Source organism: Wyeomyia smithii, chromosome 2, assembly GCF_029784165.1.
Source record: "Wyeomyia smithii strain HCP4-BCI-WySm-NY-G18 chromosome 2, ASM2978416v1, whole genome shotgun sequence".
In the NCBI taxonomy this organism is placed as follows: Eukaryota; Metazoa; Arthropoda; class Insecta; order Diptera; family Culicidae; genus Wyeomyia; species Wyeomyia smithii.
The window spans coordinates 191,068,545-191,091,811 of NC_073695.1; the positions used below are offsets into that span (position 1 = coordinate 191,068,545).

General features: G+C 39.6%; 1 protein-coding gene across 5 annotated transcripts in view; it reads left to right on the top strand.

Moving 5' to 3' along the window:
- The first annotated feature begins 5,173 nt into the window (after nucleotides 1-5,173).
- LOC129720715 (ankyrin repeat and BTB/POZ domain-containing protein 2) overlaps nucleotides 5,174-23,267 on the top strand; it is a 251,037-nt gene continuing 232,943 nt past the window's right edge. For all 5 annotated transcript variants that reach the window (XM_055672338.1, XM_055672337.1, XM_055672340.1 and 2 more), the window contains exon 1: nucleotides 5,174-7,164. The gene's annotated coding sequence lies outside the window, so the exon portion shown is untranslated. The remainder of the gene's footprint in view (nucleotides 7,165-23,267) is intronic.

Genomic DNA, 23,267 nt, shown 5'->3' on the forward strand with positions numbered 1-23,267 from the left:
AAGTGCTCTCACGTACTGGAGGCCTTGCTATTCTTGTAGCTAACCCAGGTTTGTTCAATAGGGTCATATCGAACTCGTCTAGTAAGCTTTCAATAAGAATAGCCCGGTTATCATCTCCAGGTGCTCCCCACGCCATACCGTGAGAATTGAAATCTCCCAGGATAAGGCGTGGAGTCGGCAGCAGTTCCGTTATTTGTGTCAGCTGCAACCGGTTAATAATAGCTCTAGGTGGAATGTAGACTGATGCGACCGTAAGGCTCTCACCAGCTATTGTTATATGGCAAGCAACAATTTCTATGCCATCAATTGCTGGGAGAGGAATTCGGAAGAATGGATAGCATTTTTTGATACCAAGAAGCACTCCGCCATAAGAGTTTCCTCGGTCTAAACGAATTATATTGAAATCATGAACGGCTACTGTCGTATCCGTTGATAACCATGTTTCAGATAGCGCGAAAATATCGCATTTGCTATCGTGAAGCAGGAGTTTAAATTTATCTAGTTTGGGAATCAAGCTTCTACAGTTCCATTGTATGATCCTTGTTGTCGATTCGTCACTTCTGTTGTCTGATTTAGACATCGAAGGATACGAACGAGAGGAGGGGCCATTTGGTGCTTAGTTGCTTACCCAACATGCAAATTGTTGGAAGCCAAGCCGAAATCATACTTTTAAGAGTATCGGATAAACCAAAAGTGGTAAATATCCATTCAACTATCATTTTAAATGAAATACGTCCATCAGTAGACGGTATTTCAGATTCCGGAGACAGTTTATTGGCGGGAGCAGATTTCTTTCCCGGTAGTTTAGGGAACTCTTTATCAAAAGTGTTGCCCTCAGGATTAAGTTTGAATCCTGGAGGTGACGTCTTAGCAATATTTTGCTTAGAAGGTTGACCTCTTGGGGTGTCTGTATGCGTTTTCTTCTGCTCCTTTCTGGGAAGTTTGGGGGAAGATACACTTGGTCGTTTCCGCACGGCCCCACTTGACGGAAGAGGTTGATATACCTCTTCGTCATCATTGGAATCATCCGTTTCCAAGCTGGAATACGGATTTTCCTGTTGCTGTAAGGCAGTCTTCAACATTTGTGCAAATGACTGCTTACAGCGTTGTTTCGTAGATTTCTTCAACGCGTCTGAACGTAATTTGTATTTTGGGCACGCTTCAACTTCATGTGGGTCACCACCACAGAGACAGCATCTTGCCTGTTGATCGCCGCAAGTATGGTTAATCTCAGAGATTTCACCACACTTGGAGCATTTCGATTTATTGTTGCAGTAGGTTTTTGTGTGCCCTAACTGCAAACAATTCGTGCATGTCATAACTTTCGGTATGAAAAGTCTTACTGGGAGTCGAAGCTTGTGAAGTTCGACATAATCCGGAAGCACTTTTCCCTCGAAAGTGACTCGAAACGAGTCATTCGGGGAGTATTTTCCCGTATTATCTTTGGAATACATTTTCCTGCATTCCAGAATTTTTATTTTTGGGAGGGAGGGATTTTTAAAGCATCCCCCACCTTCCATCACGTCCTTCTCGGTAAGATCCGGTTCGGTGATAACACCCTCAATTTCAACTACGCGTGCCGGTATATAAACACGGTATTCGATGTTGAAATTCGGGTCCAGGACGACATCGTTCGCTTGTCGGGGATCCGAAAATGTTGCCTTCAGTCTATCAGCTTTGACCTTGTAAACTTCGGTCAAGCTCGAGTATTTTTCCTTCAGAGATTTGCACATCTGTACAACTCTAAGAGGCTTGTTTTTGGGTCGAAAATACACGATCCAACGAAGACCAGGTTGGTTCACCTGATACATTTTAACCCGAGTTGCCCCGTCATTAGTGGATGGGGCAATTGGGGCAGTTTTACGAGGTCTTTTACGCTTTTTAACGACGTCAAAAAAAGCGTTGTTTCCATTATTCGGAATGTCAGAAAAATCCATTGCGGACTCGTCACCTTCTGAACAAGATGAGAGGTCCGGTGGAAGAGGCAATCCACCAACCGCCATAGCGGTTGTGAACTATATGCCGCTAATAACTAATATATGAAATATATGAAAATATTTATATATTCAAAACTAAAAAGAATGGCTATATATAATAAAAGAGAGGAAATGCGAAATCAAAATATTTAAATTATATATATGTATATACGAGAATAAAGAAGGCAAAAAAGTAAAGGTTTTGTCACTTATCTTTAAATGTATGAGAATCAGCAGCACTGCCTGCGCTGTCTCCTCAACTGCAGAGCGGCGATGCCGTCCGCTTTCCCCCCGTCGGGGTTCCACAGCACACGCGCCAACTAACCACTACCACAGCTCCGTACTTCTCTACTGCGGGAATCGACCTTCGCTGATGCTGGATCAGCACGCCTTTCAGCACTCGCGCCAAAACAAGCACGACTCACCACCTTCACACGCGAACGCAGCGCAATCGCGCCGATTAGCACCACTACCACTGGCGCTGTTCGGCAGTCGGGGCTCCCCCACCAATAACGACGCGTATTTGCACGCCACACAACACCAACGCTAGAAGAAGCGAGATATTAATTTTGGTAATCCACAGAGCACTCAAGAAAAACGACTTTCCTGCTCGGCTGCCGAAAAGACTATGATTTTTTCTTTCTGATCGGGATGTTATTTCAATACTGCATACATAGTTGGGTGGGGCAAAGTGATCAATTTTCCAGAACCAAGTTTTTTTGGTTCTTTTTGGGGCCTCAAACAACCCTACACTTATAGGGAGTCAATTGGTTTTGTCTCCGCTTGACGCATTGCATTTCAAATTTGTATGATACTCCAATTATTTGTATTTGTATGATACTCCAATAATGCACTACATTATGTTAAAGTATTGTGAGCGGGGGCCTAGTGTGGTTGGTAACGTATCCGCCAACCACGCTCGACGCCTGGGTTCGAATCCCACCGCCGACATAGGTGTCGATGGTTGTGAGGTGGCGTGATGCACTCACAACCAACCCAACTGGTCTAGATTCAATCTTAGCCGACACCGGGAGATTTTCTGAGGCGAAAAATCTCTGGGATCACGCCTTCCATCGCATGAGGAAGTAAAGCCGTAGGCGGCGGTCCGTTAATAAACGGGTCGTGAGTTAGGGTCCTGGGTGTGGAGTCGCCTTCCTGGGCGTCGGTGATTGGCCATAAATAAAAGATAAAAAAAAAATTATGTTGAAGTATAGTATTTTAGATACCTAACAGCTTTGCAGTAGACACTGAAAAGCTAGGAGATACCTAAGAAGAGCTATAGCTGTTCAAAGTTGAGTATGTCGATTTAAATTCAGAAAATCTTGTTTTCTGCCAACATTACCAATGTACCGGCGTAAGTAGGATTCCCATCAGAAGTAACCTGTCATAACGAGTTTATACACTCAGCTGGATCAAGCAAACAAATTTAGGTCGATATTCTGGGCGTAGGTACAATCTACATCGTGTTTCAGAGGTCTTCTGATGGAAATCTGACTGATGCCGCTACACTGGCAGTGTTGGCAGAAAACATGATTTGCAACATAAATTTCGACACAATCACCTTTTAAACAGCTCTATTATTTTTTGGGAAGCCCTGGCTCTTTAGTGTCTTCGGCCAAGTTGTTAGGCATCAAAAAACCTACCATTTGAAGTCATGAAACCTACATTTCGAGCCGTTTAGAGCTCTTATAATGGAAAATGCAACAAAGTTGGTTTTTCCATACAAATCTCCATATAAATTTGGTTCTGGCTTTCTGCTATCAAGTTTCATTCATTCATATTCATTCTATTGTCAGATAAAATGCGCGAAATGCTCCCGGGTGGGCCAAAACATGTAGGTGGGTTAAAATATCCCCGTTCATTTAATCATTCAGATATATTTTACTTCCCCGCCAATTTCTGTTTACCGCTTCACATACTGATTAGAAGAAAACAATTGATTTAATAAGTTCATTTATCACAGTTTTAGAAGGTGCGTAGCATGATTCAATCAAAATAGTTGATTTTTAATAATTTCATATTGAATTATAAGAGAGTGAAAACTGGGTCACAGAGTAAGCAAATATAGGATAGTTGGGGAAGAATTGTGGTAATCTAGCATAGAAGTCAAAATAATCTTTTTTGTATTAATTAATTCTCTCTTAGTTAGGAAAAGCCTGATGCTATCGAATTTGAACCCATTTTAGTAACCATACCGAACTTATTGCATATTGAATTAACCAACGCAGATTAATTTGTGTTTTAACATGAAAGATGAAAGTTAAAATTTTTCAATAAAATTTCTAAACGTCAATATCCTTTCCAATTTTTTATACAAATTATAATTTATACAAGAAAATTGAATATTTTGGTTGAATATGAAAAACACCAGTGTTTTGAATTTTTAAAACTTATACCTAATTTTTGTTTACACTGATAATACGCCTCAATCTTTTATATCAATAATGGTGGACCTTCAACCAAACTGAATCAAAAAAATACATAGAATAGAGGAAGCAGGATTTCATAATCACTGTTTTTTGTTCCTAAAAAAAGATCACTGGCTTTTTTACTATCATTAATAATTCTGACACACTATTGCATTGGCGAGTTTAATGGCATTCTGTAAAAAAAAAAACAACAACTAAACACATTGGTTCAAAAAACAAATTCTTTTATGAGATATTCTAATGGTGGAGCTTGTAATATGTAACACATTTTTTTCTAATCAATCAGACTGCACCTGGAGTATAGACAAAAATAGGCAACATCATTTGTATTCTGGGTAGTAATTAGAGTTACAATACCCCGTAGATAAAAATATAGGTTTATGTTTTATAAAATATTAACATAAACAATGTGTGATACTCGTCTAGTGATTCCTATTGAACCTTTCTTAGCGCCGAAGCGGAGTCGATTCAGCCACATTATCAACTTAGATGGCGATTTCACCGGAGTGAAGAGAATAGAAGAGCGACTTAAACAGGACTGTGGCGAGCCTCAGTAGAGACCCTAGCGCACGGTACCTTCTCTTGGGCTCTCGTGGTAAGGTCTCTTCTCAATACAGTGAGACGGAGTGGAAACCGATCTCACCTACCGTAGGCCTGCCTACTGAAACGCGACGTGACGATGAACGAATATGGCGTCGTTCATCGTCGCGTTGTATAGTTTATGGCTGAATACCGAGCCCGTTCCACTCTCCGGCGCAGTCTGTTTTGATGAGTTGCGCTGTGCGTACGCGTCTGTGCAGTTGGTCTTCGTACGCCAAGTATAGGTTTGCTTTCCGACCAGGCACTCCTGCAGGGTGTTGACGGATCAACACCACCATTCCGCGGAATGTGCAACAGAAGCGAACTGTGGCAGAAGAGTAAGAACACATTTTGTCCCGTGGTAATATAAAGTGTGGACCGGAGTGTGCGCGCGGAAAATAATGATAATTTTTGTACAACTCAGGTTTGGAATGTGAGCAGTTTTTATGTGTCCTTTTCTTGCCTTTTTAACGAATAATTTTGTTTTGGCCCCGGTAATGATGTTTTTTTTTTGACCTGGTACCAAGAGCATCGTTCTGAGCAGAAAAATTTTTGAATGGTGAAAAATGAGTTCTTGGAACGGCATTGCTAAGCAAGAGCAAGTACTGTGTTCTTGTTTTCCGGATCGAGAAAAAATTGGCTGTGACGCTCGGATGATGATAACGATAATGGTGACAAAAGAGAATAACAATAAAATTTATTTTACAAGGGATATCGTGGAGGAAAAATACGGTTCAGTTTGAATGCGAACGCGATTTAGTTTGGAGATATTTTGAGCCGTGAAAGTTGGAACGAAGAAGGAATTTTCGCGCAGCTTAAGTACGCTCAGACCGAAACAGATAAGCGGAAAACGGGTGTAATATACATGGCAGCATGGTTATAATGGATGTTCATAATCAGTGGAAGAGAGAAGCGCATGTTTGGGGAAGTGGAAACCGTGCAAGGCAATTCAGCAAGTGATAAATGTACTAATTGTTTGAATTAATCTTCGGTTAAGCAGTAAGTTTTGTGTACGCTGGTTTAAATTCAACCTCACGAATATTTGTGTGTTCCACAATCGTCATCTGCCGGTTAAAGACACGGAACACGTTAAGCCTTATAAATTGTACTCGAACTGACATTTCGAACCTGCAAGGGTAGTATGCATGCATGCGGAAACGGGAGACATCGTAATTGACAGCATTAACAATAGCATCATGACCCAAAAGAGAAGTCAGTGCGAAGTGACTTCGACGATCCAGAAGCAACAGACAACGAACCCGGCGTGAATTCTCGGTGCTGGTATCTATTGTAGCGTTGAACAGTAAACTCGTTCGCGTGTGGATTCATGAAACCAAACAGGCAGCAGTTTTCTGTTTGACTCCAGCAGCCCGTGATCAATTTGAAAGTTAGTTGGAGTTTTCTATAGTTTATAGGTCACAAAACGGCAGCAAATTTATTACATTCTTCGTCGGTTTCGATCAATGGTATGCAGTACGAATGTGTGTCGTAATTTTGAATGCAACAGCATTGCATCATTGGCAGTTAAAGTGCACTAAACATACAATAATAATAAAAAACTAGTAGATATAAATAAGCTGTTTCATACACAATCAGAGCTTCTAGTGATTACATAAAATGTAACTTTTCAAATAATTCAACTATCGATCTACGAAGAAAGATCAAAACAATTTACAACTCCGTGCGGCTTCAAAAGACTTCGAATACCGACACACTCGCGGTCCAGCAAGCATTCTTTTAGGACCTCTACTTCCATACCAAGGGTTTTGTTTTATTTTCCCTGGAGTGTTTGTGGTTATTACTGATATTATTACTACGTGGATTCCCTTTTTTCGCCACGGCTCAAACGATTATTGTTTTGTTTGTGTTCGTGAACCTTCGCGATCGAATCGGAGTGCCAAGCGAGGAAACCGTTCCGAAAGAGGAATCTGGGAAAAATATACAGTGACCAAGCGAAAAGGGAAGATACAAGCGAGTGCGAAAGAGACACGAGCAAGGGCCACGAGGCGAAAGGAATTCGGTTGTAACGCAGCGGGAAACCTGATTTTCGCTGGCGGCTCGGCTGGTTAGGGAAGAGCAAGTGGGAGCGCAAACAGTGTTACTGCGGTGTGCACACACGGGACCATACACATACGACGGTGCGAGAGAGAGAGAGGGAGAACGAGCGATAAAGCGAAGAGGTAAGTGCCCTCCTTCCAAGTTTGATTTTTTCGTCGGCCGGTTGGCCGAGCGGTCGGTTCGTTGTCAGTGAGGTCGTCCAAGTTCCATCCGCGATCCGCTGCTGCTGGTTGACTTGTTTCGTTTCACCATAGCACCATCCCTGTAGAGTTTTTATTTTCTTTAATGTTTTGTTTGAAATGCATCTCGTGTCAAATTTGAAAGGACATGTCGGTTGTTCGATGGCCGGAGAAGCATTTGGGTTATTATTTCGATTCTAAATGATCAGAAAATGAATGGTTTTATTTTAGGTTTTATTACAGGCTAAGGTTCCATTCTGGGATGAATCGACTGCTTCCCAGCAGTGCTAATGCTTCCCAGCTGAACAGGAAAGAAATATTTTATTTATGACTGGTATCAAAGAAAGCTGGCATGACTTTTTCAAATGGTTTTTTTGTTTCAGTTATTTGAGCGCTGATTCGATAAAACAGGTGCCATGCGGCTCGTAATAAAAGCAAAGCCTCGGTGCTACATTCCGATTCGGAATTTGACCTTATGTTTACTATACACAGACTTCGCAGCCAACCGTTAAGTGTACAGGACAATTTCGGGGCTAGCGCTACGATCCTACTGACACTAACAGTCTCTCCCGAGTCAAGACTCGAACCTACGACGATTGGCTTGTTAGGCCAGCATCGTACCTCGAGACCAGCTGGGGAGACGCTCGTAATAACACATCTTAAATCATTCTTCAAAATGACAGTGTTACGCTTGTAAGTGGAAATAAGAAGGAATCACATACTTAGTGAATAATAATAAAAATGAAAGTGGCAGAAAGTTTTGCTTCGCCATTCTTTAACTTTTACTCCAAATATACATTTCAGAATAATCAATTTTACGGGGTTCACAAGCAATGGCCAGCTGGATCATGCACACATTCAACAGCACACGTGTATTTTCTTTCGGTTTGGTTCAGATTTTATTGCTCTTGTTCTGATGATAATAGTCCCACCTGATGCCATGGCATCATTTCGAGCTAAACGATTTATCTATTTGAGATATTTTGGAATCCTAAAATTATCTGAACATTAAACCTTATGTTTAGGAGTTGGCCCTTGATACCAACTTATGATCAAGTAGGAAATCCTACAATCATATAGTAATCGGTTAGGAGCTCGAAGTCAACAGATGTATTTGCCGATCAATTCATGAAAACCAGTACGCTTTTACTCCTCACAAAAATACGGCATGGGGTGTTTTCATCCAGTATTCAAAATCAATCAAAAATTGTACTAATTTCGAACAATATTTATGTGACTTCTCCCAAAAAGTTCAGACGAAAATCCGGAAAACCTTCATTGCAGCAATAAATCCAGGCCAGCCTCTAGATGGTTCGGGATGTTTGGTCACTTCATAAGAAACCAACAATCGATGCTCTTCGCAATGGAATCAAACCGTCTGGTAACACATTAACCTAATGCCGCCTTACAGCAAAGTACCTAATAGCAAACTCATTTTTTAAAGGGTACCCAGCTAAAAATTCCTTTTCAAACCAACTCACATAATCGCATCATTAGGTTCCTTTTCAGTGGAAGCTCGTCTTAACAGGTGCTGTGTTCCGCGCCGTAATGGCTTTCGGTTGCTCTTTAACCAGGCTCACCTCTCTAGCGTTAGAATGCAGACAATCCCGGCTAATTAAAAACGTAAAATTCCCGACACGCTTCGAACTGGCTCCAAACGCTGCTGGAACTGGCATTCGAGAGGTGATTTCTCTATCTTCGTTTTCTTTACTATCCCCCTGTCCGCTTCACAATACAGTTGGATGCCAAAGATGGAAATTATGGTGATGATGATAGTGATGAAGATCACGGCGCACCAACTTAGCCTTTTTGGAGTTGGAAGATTTCGGCACACGCCACACTGCCTAGAGATGTTCTCCAAAGACTAAAATGGGTTTTAGCAGAGCCGTATTCCACTTGGGAAAAAATAGAGGATTACTTTCATCGAGATAGCAGGTGACTTTCTATGGCATGGATAAATCAAACCGAGTTAAGTTGGTTTTAATCGATGAAAAAGATGCAAGAAGCAGCTGGCATGTTACTTGTGTGTTTTTGGTTTTAAAATATCTCATATAGACGGTTCCGAAAATTATATATTCTCAACCCTCTAGTGCCCAAGTTAATTTCTAGACGGGCTTCGGTTAAATCACTATGAAACATTATGAACAATTTTTAAGTATTTTTTGAAGCTTTTTAGAGGTTTGACTGAAGCTCGCCAAATGGCGGCATTTGGCACTAGAGGGTTAAATAAAACAAAATACATAAGAGTTTTTTGATCAATGTATTTTCATGTTTTTTCAGTTCAATTAAATTCGTATTATTTTTGGTAAGGATTGTTAGGTTTTTCTATTTTTTAAACCTTTTTGGCAAACATTCTGCCACGAAGATTCTGATCATAATTTTGTCAGTCATAATGAATGGACGAAACATTTTTCCACATTCGCAAATGGCTTACTCACTCATAACCTTTATGCCGGATTTTTCGATGTAGATTGCTTTAACTGATTTAGGGACTTCCATTCCCTTCGGTACGATATCAAGTTGCGGCCTTGGTAGAGTTTATAGTCATTATAGTTTATGAAGGTTTTGTCATCCATAATAATACACCCCGATTTCTCGGTTAGAAGTTTTCATATTGCTTGCTAACCCTGGGTTTCACAGATTGTTCTTCGTTTTGGCTGCTTCAGCTTCCAAAAAGTCTGTAAGATCATCCTTTCCTTGGCACGCCTAACGTTAGTCGATGAGGTACCTAGTCTCGGGGCATCGGTAAACGTATACTCTTCACCATACTTCACTAATGCAGTTTAAACTTACACCCAGGGATCGGGTGCTACTCATTTTTTTGCGTGCAAAGCACACGCCGTTGGGAGACTGCACATAAATTTCTAAAGAGACGAGTAAGAGCAGTTCGGATTGCACTGTACATTCGTTTCCAAAGAGACAAGTAAGTGCAGGTAGCATGTCACAACACACTTTATCCGTCTCTTTCCGGAGATGTCTCTTGGTCAGGGATCGGGTGCTACTCTTTTTTTTTACGAGTAGAATGCACGATGTTGGGAGACTGCACATCAATTTCCAAAGAGACGAGTAAAAGCAGCTCGGATCCCTTTCGTGTCGTTCAGGAGACCTCACGAAGTTTACCCCAGTATAGTGCAGAAAGACTTACCGTGACTGCAGGTAATTCTGCGCAGCACATTTTCCCGCGCACTGAGCTTATAAAACTGTTTGCTACAGTAAATTTTACTAATACATACCTAATCTCTGTACTATTATAGCAGACTATGCTATGCACATGGTAAAGCACACAAATCAACTGTGTTTTAGTAAAATTTACTGTTTAAAAATAGTTTTTTAAGATGAGTGCGCGGAAAACGTGCTGCGCAGAATTACCCGCAGTCACGGTAGTTTCTACCTCGGAAAATTTCTTGGGTTTTGTGTGCCTCTTTGTTGAGAGAGTTTTTGATCACAGCCAGTGATGCCACATATTCAGATTAATCTGTAGTTATACAGATTTTATTTTTCGACATTTTCACGCATAACGATTATCTGTGTTGTATGAGGATGCGGATCACACCCTTTCAAAAAAATGAAAAATGAACCGTACAACGCATATTTTTGTTTTGAAAGGTATGCTTCTATGTTGACAACACTAAATGAAGGCACAGCTTAATGCTTTTAAAGTTAAATAGCACCTAAACATAAAGAGGCGTCAAAGAACATCTTGTACAGTAGACTTTAAAACTCAATTTAGTTAACAACAAAACCCATGTTTATCACATATTTAAGAGAGGAAATTGTTCATTTTCTAGGTGCTTCTTATTCTCTATAATTCGACGTTTAAAAGATATCATTGATTACGGACCCTCTCGACTTTCCAACGAAACGAACAAAATTAAGCTAGCTTTACATTTCTTGTGCAGTAGTTAAATGTATTTAAAAATGAGAGTGGCAACCCTGATTATGCCTGTGCTGTGTGAAAATTTTGCCCGTTTGCGGCTTCCTGCGGACTCGTAGGGGGAATAGGGGCATTGAAAAGTTTATCGTATAATGGTGAAAAACACAAATTAGATTCATGCTTATAAAACTAGCAATCAGTGGATGTGTGGGGCACAATGAGCTTCCCACTGGGGCATAATGAGCACTCTTATAGAACATATCTGTGTAGAAGTACAACTGATGGGCCAACGTTTGTCGCGAGATGCCATGATACTTGGCGGCTTGTTTCGTAAATGTCCCGTCGCGCCTTATGGTGGCCAATTCTGCCTGCAGTCCCTTTTTCTGACCGATTCGGCTTCAAAGATTTTCTAATATATGTTCGCACCATCACTGTAAACAAACACTGACTATGGAAACAGAACAAGTCTCACAAGTCTACTGAGATGAATTTCAGGTAAATTAATGTGACAACACACCTTGTCTTATTTCACCCCAACTATAGGTGACCATTTCGCTCCTATCGAATTAGTTAAAGTTAATATGAGATATTAACACTAATTATAGCTTAAAATCAACATAACATAACATAACATAGTGAAATTTGGGGTACGACCCATACGTCATATTGATGTGTCTAAAATTCTACATACTTGATTGAGGCACGACCGTATAAGCTTATTTTGTAGTGCGCAATAATAATAGTTTTTCCAACATCCGGGAACCAAGTTGATTTTTTCAGTATATTTCCATGTTTTAAACAGACAAATCACTTTTGTTCTACATCAAGATATACTGTAGTAACTACGGAACAGTTCCACATACCACATTGTATTAAAAAATGCGTAGTTTCGCATATAAGAGGGGTGCCCATTTCACCCCGTGTGCTTATTATGCCCCTCATCCCCCTACACAGATTTTAATGCAACATTCGTAGCAAGTTTCGAACGCTTTTATTGCACATAATTGCACAGAGACATCTCCAGAAAGAGACGGATAGAGAGTGCTGTGACATGCGAACTGCACTTACCTGTCTCTTTGGAAACGAAATGTACAGTGCAATCCGAACTGCTCTTACTCGTCTCTTTAGAAATTATTGTGCAGTCTCCCAACGGCGTGTGCTTTGCACGCAAAAAAATGAGTAACACCCGATCTCTGACTCTCAAGAATAAAATCTCTCTCTCCTTCGTCTATTACTCCTTCCAAATATTGGAGACGTGCACAAAAATCTGCGAGACGCACGAAGATTTTTTGCACAGCTCTGAGTAGTTAGACGATCCCTGCTTACACCTTTTTCTCTGGCTATCGTGCCCAAGAATATCTCGAAACTTGTGCACCTACAAAGTTGATTATTATGAGTGTTTTTTTTTTTTTAACTATTGCCGGAGTCATATTAGGGGCGACCTATTATTGAGGTCACGTATTTCGGAGGGAAAGTAGTTTCCATTTTGTGACGTAAAGTCCAAGGAAAAGAAGAATATCAAAAATAGCTACGAAAGGTGTTTGTTACTTGGTCTAAGGATTCTGTTGATGGAGTCGCATATCGACCTAGACATAGAAAGCCGAGGCAGTAACTGTAGCAATGATGCTGATTCCTTAAGAGCATCCATATTTAGTTTCTCTTCTTCAATCAATTCGCAATCCAAATCTTCTCCACATGTTGCAATAGCAAAGCATTCTTATTCGTGTTTTGTTACAATTTTTGTATGATTGAGAGAGACTAAAATGAATGAAATTGCGCTGTTTCAGTAAAATAGACAGAAAAACGAACATTATTCTTTTTAAACGTAGAAAACTTGTCATATCTTAAGCAAAAAAAGGGATCGTAGAACTATAAATGAATGATGCGAGTATCATAAACAGTTCTGAGTTGAACTCTTTTGTGTCTTTTTTATTTTTTTTAGTTGAAATGTGATGTCACATTCATGCCCCTAAATGCGTGACATCAATAATGGATGATTCCTTATAACCTTTTCTTTCAATATTGGAAAATGTGGAAGTTTTGTGACAAAGGGAGGTGGGATTTGCGTTAAATTTTGCCAAATTTTGCGTGACATCATTGGCTCCTTACAAATGGTATATGACTATCGATCATTGCATGATGACGTCACAAAGAAGAAAAAGAAAACAGACAGTTCAGGAAGGTTTGTTTATAAGGACATGTAAAATTTTCGTTTCTTTAGCATACCACTTTGTACTGTCCGATATTGAGAATTCTTTCATATTCCTAATTTGTACTGTCCGATATTGAGAATTCTTTCATATTCCCTAATTTCTTTCATTCAATTTTTCATATTCATAATAACTATTTTCACTTCCAACAGCATGAACTTACTAAAAGATGAATTGAAAAAAAAAACAAACATTCCTGAACTGTCAAAAAAGTGAGGTAGATCTACGAATTTGTTTCAATTCTACGGATGTACAGTCCGTAGATAAATCTTACGGATTTTTGAAAATATCTAAAGAATTCCACGGATTTTTCAAAATATTTATCAAATATCAAATTGCTCTTCCGGGTAATTATATTGAATGAATTTAAGGGGAATTCTCCCGAAATTTGATCCTACCTTAAAAAAAATAAGGTTGCCAGTGACAATAAAATTATATACCTCCGTCGTTTGATTATTTACACAAAGTTTCCCCCTTCACTCGAAATTTTACCAAAAAGAAAAAATCCGTAGAATCTACGGATTCATACAAACTAGTTCTGGCTTCTCTGGGGCAATGATCTATAGACCACTTTACAAACTGACAGAAGACGAGGAATTTGCTGATGTCGACGTCACGTTATGTCAGCGACTCCTTGCTTTCCGTTAAAATTTCATTTTGTTCTTCCACGTTTTGCCACGTCTTGCGTCGTGCCGTGTCAAATAAATGTTATGTAAACAAAAAGGCCTATACATACACGCAAAAGTTAAAACTCCAATCAACCAATGTGTCTTCTCAAAACGCACATTAAATGCTCTGGCCTTGCACAACAAATGTGTTAAAAGGATAACGCAACAGTTGCGCAATGAATACATTGACAGAGATCGAAATTAGAATATGTATAATACACACAAAATCGTGATGTTTCGGAAGACTTCGGTTTCGGGCAAACGATCAATTTTGGGACGCCTAAAAGCCGCTGGTTATATTCGCGAGCCGGTACGTATCAAAGACTCGTGCATCCCTAATCACCGTCAGCAACCGAAACAGCGAATAGCGAGCTTTGTTGCAACAGAATCTACTGACGCTGGTGGAGCCAGCAGAGGGGATTCACTGCTGTCAAACTTCATATATGGCTGCGTTATCGCAGATTTACTCTGGTCCATGAGGTTTGTAACTATAAACAATAATGGGGAAGAAAATTTACTACACAACACATTATTCATAAAAGTTTTCCGCAGTTTCTCGAGTTTTGATGAAAAAAAAAACGTTCCAATTCTATAATATTTCACATCGATCAATTTCATGACCAGAAAGAACAAAAACCCAAAACAAACAGACGCCATATTGCTAAATATGTTGGTTACACGATGTTTGACAGTGAGTTCACGACCCCCTGGGTGCCAGTAACGTGAAACCGAAAGCATATGAGTAAACCTGAATTAATCCACCTAGTGGTGCAGAAAGCTTTGTTATACTATCTATTACTATATGATTATTATGCCAGTAACCACGTATCGTATACTAAGATAGTTTTCAAGAGGGTGAACAAAATACGATCATTGAATCAAAACTTGACGTGGTTTTCACAAATATTCTGAACATTATTTTTGGATCATGTATATGAGTGTTATTTTTTCGATCACCAACCATTTTTTTAAATGTTGGCTAGAAGAAACTGCGAATTTTTGAAAAAATCGGTGAAAAAACAGTAATAGATAACAATGATGCAGATTTCATACTAGAACAGCAAATATGTTGATTCAATGCAGTTATATTTTATATTCCTCATAATCCAGGTTTGAATACCACAATGGTTTGATTTTCAGAAATCATAGGACCTAGAATTATGAACATGCATCGTATTTTTTACAAATTGCAGCAAACTTCTACAGCCTTGCTCTCAATAAATTATAGTTCAGAATTATACAGGAATGGAAACGTTACTTTAAACATATGTCATTGAAATTGTTATGAATACTCATGAATGTTGTCAATTCAATTTTATTTCAAATGTATTATCTGTAAATGAATGTTTTTCGCGGCACTCGAAGATTTTGGCTTTTCAGTGTGTAGTCGGGAACATTAATCTTTTCAAAGGCCTAAGCTGTATGATAAAATCCGAGACCAAGACTCCATCAAACTTGCTACGATAACGAGAAGTGGGACTACTACATTGTTTACACTGAGTCTTTAATTAGGAAGTAATATTTATATCTTATATAAACATAGTGTATCATATCATACATCTTCAGTAAAGCTTTTCAAAATATCTGGATCATTATTTGTTTTGCACGCTGTGGGCTAAGGTTTTGCTACAATGCTTGATTCGCGAGAGCTGTAAATGCTTCTTGTTCTTCGCAAATCTGGGTTCTACGTACAATTTAATACAATATATATATTTTAAAGAAAGTGAGAATGGAAGCTTCGCATGCGAGAACAGGAGCTAAGTAAGCATTGCAGTTTCCTCTTAAAACTATTTCGAATTTTTAAGAAAAAGCTATTAAAACAAATGGTTAATTTAGTTACACCAGTTGAGACACACTACGAAGGGTTTAAAAATTATACAAAGCTGTCGATGATTGTTAATTTTCTTTGAAAAATGAATAGCGAAACGAATAAAAAAATAGAGAGAGATGAAGAAAGAGTAGAATTATTTAAAAAGGAAAATATCCCATGTCTGAAAAATACTTTGGTCAATTTTCTAAAGTTCAAGCAACCAATAAAAGAATATCGCTCAGTATGATTTTCAAAGAGTCCTGGGGCTTTCATTCGAGCCTGCGAACATCAAAATCGGAATATGAGTTCTGAAAAAGGGTTTTTTGGTTCAATTTTGATATATTACACATATAAACAACATATTTACACATACATACGTACAGGCACACATACACATACATACAGAAATTGTTCAATTCGTCGATCTGAATCGATTGGTATATTGGTGCCATTAATTTTGCCTTAAAAGTTCATATGATACATATGAAAAATACTCTGATCAAAATCTTAAAATCTAAGCCGCTTATCGAAAATCCAATCAGTAGCATTCTGGGGGAGCACAACAGCTTTCATTTGCATATAAAATGATCAAAATTGGATATTGCGTTCTATAAGAAAGGTGCGTTAGTATTTTGCGCCACATACATATAGACAACACACATACACACACAAATACATACGAACGAACAGACATTGCTCAGTTCGTCGAGCTGAGTCGAATAGTATATTCGCTAGAGCACCAGATGCGTTGTGAACAACACACATCCGTTGTATTGGTTCCAAAATAGTACAGGAGATGTGCTAATAAAGCACAATATTGATGTGGTTCGGCGCCGTCCGACTTTTGCGTGAAGATCATTTTACGAGATGTTTTTGAATTCTATTCATGAAAGATATTCCTTTATCCTTTGTAAAGTTGAAATTTAACATATAAGGTAAAACCCCTATATTGCAACACTTTAAGTTCAAAATCCAACGTTTTTTGCATTTGAATTACGCACAAAGCCACGACCGCAGGGTTGATGTAGAAATACATATCAAATAACAATTTTCTACATTTGGGCGGATGCATCGATTGCTGCAAGAACAAAGGAAATCCGTTGAAAACATATATATATATATATATATATATATATATATATATATATATATATATATATATATATATATATATATATATATATATATATATATATATATATATATATATATATATATATATATATATATATATATATATATATATATATATATATATATTTCACATATTATTATACTTAATATACATATTTTTCCCTTACTCCATTTTTAGATTTTCAATTTATACACTTAATTCTGTTTTTACGCGACTTTTTTTTACGTGATTTGTAAAATGTTACACGATTTTTTCACGCGATTTTCTCGAAATTACGCGATTTTTTTTACGCGCTTTCTTGAAATTACGCGACATGTGACATGGGAAATCTTGTTTATGAGCCAAGATGTAACACACACACGTATATATACACACATACATACACACACTTACCACATAGCGAAAGATTTTGTAACGACCAATTCTTTTTTTACACGATTTGCTCCAAATTACGCGATTTTTTTACGCGATTTGTTCAAAATTACGCGATTTTCTTTTACGCGATTCTTTTTTTGCGCGCACGCATCAATCGCGTAAAAAGAGAATCCAGGGTATCTCTATGTGACCGAACTCCCTGAGAGACAAATTTCTACGTCAAAATTCGATAATGATTTTATTCAATCAAAGAAATAGTTATCGGTTTCGGAAACCGATAACTATTTCTTTGATTGATCTCAATCACTCTGCTAAGACGCTCGTTATAGATTTTCTAGAAATGATTTTATTAATTTTTCCGTGAAAATTCAAGTATTTTTTCAGTGTATATATTTTACAGAACATTATTAGTTGTTTACAACCTGTTTAAATTAGCAATACTCAGAGGGAGAGATATGCGGAGAGAATGCTGTGAGCCAAACGAACTGACAAAATCTGAGCCAAACGAACAAGAAAAGTAACAACACATTGAGAAGTATTGCAATTAGGTACAATAAAGGACGTGTTTATTTTCATACGTTTTTCTTGTATGAATTAAGGATACTTCATAATTGCATTACCACAGTGATTTTTACCTTTTGTGAGGTTAACAAAATAATGATCGATTGTGATGAAAGTGTAAAGAAATAAAAAATAAACATAAAATTTAACACGTTCACGGTCTTTGTGATGCACTTGTTGCAACTGTTTAGCAACTGTTTAGTGTACAGGATTGCGGGGCTAGTGCTACGGCACTACTCCTACTGATACTAACAGTCTCTCCTGAACCGAGACTCGAACTCACAACGACTGGCTTGTTAGGCCAGCGTCGTACCTCGAGACTGTCTTGGAGGTGTAGATTCCTCGCTTTACAAAACTTAAAATGTAGTCTTAAGCCAGAAAATGAAATTAGTTCTTAAAATAATAATAAAAAAATCTTTTTGGCATCGAATTGAATTCAATGAACTTCATTCAAATCATATAAAAAAAATTAAAATAACATACCCTAAAGTCGCCTCTTACACGTTTTTTACGCGGCTTTTTACGCAGATTCCGGAATTTATGCGGATGCCGGAATTTACGCGGATTCCGGAATTTACGCCGTTTTTTTACCAGGATTCCGGAATTTACGCGCGCTTAGAAAGCGATTTTAGTGTAATTCAAATTGTATTGAAGCCCTCGCGTAGCCTAGCCAGTTTTTGTGTTGATTTTGGGGACAAATTGGAATCGAATTATGGAAAACTACCTTGTTTCGGTCCCTATTATGGGCACTTTGAAAATTGCTGGAAATGCTGCATACGTTGATTGAGAAAACGACAGACATTTTGATAGATTTTCGATGACAACATTCTACGTGTCCATCTCGAGATAAAAAGGATGTTTTTATGTTCAAAGCCAATCAACCTCAGCCCTAAACCTCATGAGTTGTCAGGAATGCTTGAACGACTACATAGTTTGTCGATAGAAAGCATCAAACTCTCTAAGAGACCCCTCCTGCAAGATCATTATGACCTTTTGTACTAGAATATTGTTTCTGATACAGCAACCTTCATTGCATCCTACATTTCGATATTACACAATTCCTAAAAATGCAGTTATACTAGTACCACAATTGCATTTTGAACAATAACATAAGAATACCTCAACCCACGTCAAAAACAAGCGAAGCTTACTTCTGGGCAACCTTCGGTTACCATTATCTACGCAAATTTGCAAAGCCGAGATCTGCGGGCAAGATAGCGACACGCGAGACTGGCATATGCGTCGCCGGGTCCGGTCGATAAAAATAGCTATTGCAAAGCCACCAGCCGCCAACTGCGTTCCATCGGAGTCGGAGAGCAAAACAACTGGCTCCTCGCTAACCGTTCGGCATCATTTTTTTTCACCTCCACTACTCACCAGTCAGTTTCCCGTAGCCAAGGGCTATTCGTGCGCGACTCTTGGCCAAGAAGCGCACGCTGCCACTCAACGTAGTGAAAAAAAAATAACAGCGGCCGGAACGAGATGGACGTAGACGGCCGATTGTGTGGTTGGCTGAAGGGGTCTTCGCGAATGTCTGAAATTCCTGGCCCGCCTGCACTACCAACTGACCGGCTCAGTTCACCTCTTGAAGTTCGAGGTCTCAGGTATCGGAGAAGAGCGTGATATTTCAATTTGGAGGAGCCACAAGGAAAGGCATTCGAGAGTTTTTCTTGTCCTCTCGATATTGTGATGCAGTTGGTAAAAGATTTTTATTGAAATGATCCTTGGTTCGAGTAAACCACCTATTGGGTAGGTGGTAGCCCGCAGTAAACGCACACAAAATAAATGCATTAATCATCATTTTAATTAGCTACTTATCGTATATCTATTTTGCAGATATTTAAATCGTTTACCTTGCTTAGCAAACTAAAATCTTGTCCCCACAAGAAAAATGTCAGCAATCATTTGTCTCATCTAACTCAGGCAGTTTAATAAATTCCCATAAAATAACAGCTGTCTTGAGCAACATCAATCAATCGGCATATCAAATAACTCGAATGATTAGTGCCTTAATACCCGTGACTGAACGGGATGCGTAATATAGCGAACATAATTAGTATTTCAGTCCTAAGCGGAGACGATCGGTGGAATGTGGCTTCCAACGTCTATCGCGTACTCCCCACTGACTGGTCGGTCTTTGCCGTGTTCGATGCGTCCAGTGTGTCCCAGATGTGCTATTTGCTGCATTTGACGTTAGCTCTTAATGATGATCGGTGTAAGGTACAGCGTCTGACAGTGGTTCTCGATTGGGTGGTCACTGGGAACGAAAAAGGTTCACGCTTTGGCATGAAATTGAATTGACATAATGAAATCGTGTAGAATCGTTAAGCTCTCTCGTAAAATTAATGTTCGATTTTAATTCTGATATCCCAGCTAGCGAAGGTTGACGGGCCGCACTCAGTTTATTAACTTGCTACCTTAAATATAATAAAATGGTCCGTTTTTTACTGAGAAGTGTCGTTGCATTAAGCAACAAATGAATAGTCACTCATCAGCTAGTCTGGTAGCCGCAAATCATTACGATTGAAACGGGAGTTGAGAGAAAAAATACTCACGTAAAAAAAAGACCAAGCAAAAGGCTCCGCAAGCGGAACAGACCAAAAGACAATCGGATTAGAACTAGTTTTTCCATAATACGGGCTGATTTGCGTGATTTTAACAGGGTAATTTCAATTCATCCGATGGCCTGTATCAACGGAATCAACGTGGTGCTGGGGCTACAGAGAGTGCTTCTGGGCCCCGGGTTGAGGAAAGCTAATCGACATTAGTATGGTGGCAACTTGGCCATCAAGACAGCAGCGCGCTTGGTGATTGAAGGAAATGCGATTAACCGTAAATGGAAGTCACTCTGGTCGGTGTAAAAGTTCCACGCTACCCATAGCTTTTAAGTGATAGTGTCTGAAGCTTTGTGTCCGTGGATTTAGACGACTTAGTGTTCATGGAAAACTTTGAGTAATTCGTAAAATTAAAAATACCTGCAGGAAGTTCCAATTTAGTCGATTCCAACTACTAGGCCTATGCAAGATTTCGATCAATTTTGTACAATTTTGCAAAATTAAAAACATAGAATTTCGAGGAATTTCAGTAGAAATTACGCAAAACATCGCAAATGCAGAATTCTAATCAAAATCAAATTTTAAACGATGCTCTCAATTTTATCAAAAATTTTGTGTATGCAATGCTTGATTTTTAAGTTTTTAAAAATTGGGAACGCGCCTTATCCTTTATTTATAAGTGTTCATAACATATGAAGCAGTTTCTTGATGTTTATCGAAGTGCAAAAACTAATATTGCTATTTTGATATTTATACATAAATAGACCACGTTATGAATCAACTTTACTTTACTTTTTTGGCTAACGGACCGTTCACCGGTCTAGGACCGAACGAATTAGAGATGTCCAGCTTCTTCTGTCTTGGGCAGCCGTTCTCCAGTCTTCCCGTACACCAGCAGATCGTGCATCTTCTTCCACCGCGCACATCCACCGCGTGCAAGGCCTACCACGGAGTCGACGGCCTCTTCCTGGTTCTCTACTGAAGATAGTTTTGGCGGCTCTCTTGTCAGGCATCCTGGCTACATGTCCAGCCCACTGAAGCCTGCCCCGCTGTATTACCTTCACTATATCAGCATGTTTGTATACCTGGTACAACCCGTGATTCATGCGTCTGCTCCACACTCCATCTTCCAGTTTACCGCCAAGTATCGATCGCAGAACTTTTCGCTCAAAAACTCCGAGCACTCGTCGATCAGCTTCCTTCAGCGTCCATGCTTCATGTCCGAAAAGGGCCACTGGGAGTATCAGCGTCCTATACAGCGCTAGTTTTGTGCGAGTTTGCAAACAACGGGACCTTAGCTGGTTACGCAGTCCGTAGAAAGCCCTGTTCGCAGCTGCAACTCGTCGTTTCACTTCACGGCTCATATCGTTGTCACATGTCACAAGCGTACCAAGATAAACGAATTCGTCAATCACTTCAAATCGTTCCCCATCTATCTCCACCTCAGCACCAACACCACGGGGACTCCCACGCTCTCTGCCAGCTACCAAGTACTTCGTTTTGGCAGAGTTAATGACAAGTCCCAATCTCGCTGCTTCTCTCTTAAAAGGTACGAAGGCCTCCTCCACGGCCTTACGGTTGATACCGACGTTATCGATGTCGTCCGCAAAACCAAGAAGCATGTGAGATTTCGTGATGATCGTACCGTTTCTTTCGACGTTTGCTCTTCGTACTGCACCCTCAAGAGCGATGTTAAACAGTAGGTTGGAGAGCGCATCCCTCTGCTTCATTCCATCCAACGTTACGAACGCGGCTGATGTCTCGCCAGCTATCCGCACGCACGATTTTGATCCCTCCAGTGTCATACGACTCAGCTTTATTAGTTTCGTAGGGAAGTGTGTTCCGTGTTCCAGCATGATCTGCCACAGCTCGTTTCTTTTCACTGAGTCGTGTGCCGCCCTGAAGTTCACAAACAGATGGTGAGTCGGTAAGTTGTACTCCCGCAACTTATCGAGGATCTGTCGCAGGGTGAAGATTTGATCCGTCGTGGAACGCCCTTGTCGCAAACTAGCCTGGTATTCGCCAACAAAGGATTCCGTTAACGGTCTCAATCTGAAGAACAGAATACGGGAGAGCACTTTATATGCGGAGTTGAGCAACGTTATTCCTCGATAGTTGCCACAATCCAATCGATGGCCCTTCTTATAGATAGGGCATATGAGGCCTTCCAACCAGTCGTTCGGCATTTGTTCATCCGCCCAGATTCTTAGTATTATCTGGTGGATCGCATAGTACAGCCGCTCGCTTTTAGAAGTTCGGCCGGGATACCGTCCTTCCCAGCGGCCTCTCCGTTTTTCAGCTCTCTAATCGCCTTTTTCACCTCCTCCTGTGTTGGTGGCTCCACAGCTTGTTCGTCACTCATAATCGTCATCCTGTTCCTGCTCTGCTCATCCGGCTCCTCACCGTTCAATAGCGCCTGAAAATGCTCCTTCCACTTGGCTGCAACCGTCGGTTTTTCAGTAAACAAATTGCCGTCCTTGTCATTACACATGACCGGCACTGGGAAATTCCTGCTTCTGACTCTGTTGACAGTTCTATAGAATCTCCGCACGTCGTTTTGAGCATAGCGTTATGAATCAAACAGTAATCAAATTTAGAGTTCAAGCAAATTTTGCGGCAGATATTGGAACACTGTTTGTACTGCGCAAACATTTTGATCTTTTCTGTTTTTATACGGCAAACGACAACGTTTGCCGTATCAATTATGGCAATCACTAGTATGAATTTGCTTTGATGCACACGGAACTGACTGCGTCATAATTTGACTTATAGCTTCAACGGTTGTAAATTTTTACATTTGAATTCAGAAGCTCTGTTGAACTGTTCTCAATATTTTCTAATGAAGTTAATAAGATGGA